Below are 1,066 nucleotides of genomic sequence, written 5' to 3' on the forward strand. Positions count from 1 at the left end.
GGTGCTTTTATTGATTACATGTATGATGCAATTAATTGATTGATTTTAATTATTCATTACTGTAAATGTAATAAGTGTGTGTGTGTGTGTGTGTGTGTATAGTTCTTACCATTCCATATATACTGTATTAATGATGAAGGAGGTCCTTCTCTTCCAATAGTATCAATAGGAGTAATAATAAATGAATAATTAGTACCAATAATAAGAGTATCAATAGTTATATTAGTGTTGTTAGTAGTCCTGGATTCATTATGTGTATTGTTACTATTAATAGTAACGTTATAGTTTTCTATACATGATTGTTGTTCTATCCAATTAAGAATTATTGTACTATTGTTAAGTGGCTCAACTGTAGTATTATTAACTGGTATTATTGGTCGGCCTATACGTAAATAATAATAATATAATTAATAAGAAATGATTGATACTTCTAACCTGTTACATTAATGCGTAAGCTAGCAACTTGTGTAGTGTTAAATCCTCTACAGTGAACAACAGTTCCATTCACTGGTTCATCAGTAACAGCAAGACTACTCATGATAGTACCATTAATCATAGTAACTTGTAATTTGAAACCATTTTCTGAACGATTTCTAACTTCATTATTTAATAGAACTGATCCACCATTATTAATACCCCAAAATACAATAGCATCATTACCAGGACCAGCATCAGTTGTACAGTTAAGTACTACTCTATCACCAGGACATGGTACAATACCAGAACTAGGAACTGTTTGACTATATTGAAGTACAGCTATGATTATGTCAACAGGGAATTTAGAATCTACATTAATAATAGCTACTTACAAGATGCAACAAGACTCAAACATTTAGTCAATACAAGACACCAGTAGATACCAGTAGTAGCCATTGAAATACTTTTATGATACATAAACAATAAGCAACTACTCACTTAACTCACAAGCAGTGTTACTGTTGTTCTTCTCTGTGCCAAGAACAGTTACACCTACTGGACTACTAGTGTGTGGTTACTCATGTCTATCATAACAATTAAGCACATGATATGCATGGAGTTACGCAAGACAAAATTGTACATACAGGAT

The sequence above is a fragment of the Amphimedon queenslandica genome, unplaced genomic scaffold, assembly GCF_000090795.2.
Source record: "Amphimedon queenslandica unplaced genomic scaffold, v1.1 AMPQUscaffold_10473, whole genome shotgun sequence".
Lineage (NCBI taxonomy): Eukaryota > Metazoa > Porifera > Demospongiae > Haplosclerida > Niphatidae > Amphimedon > Amphimedon queenslandica.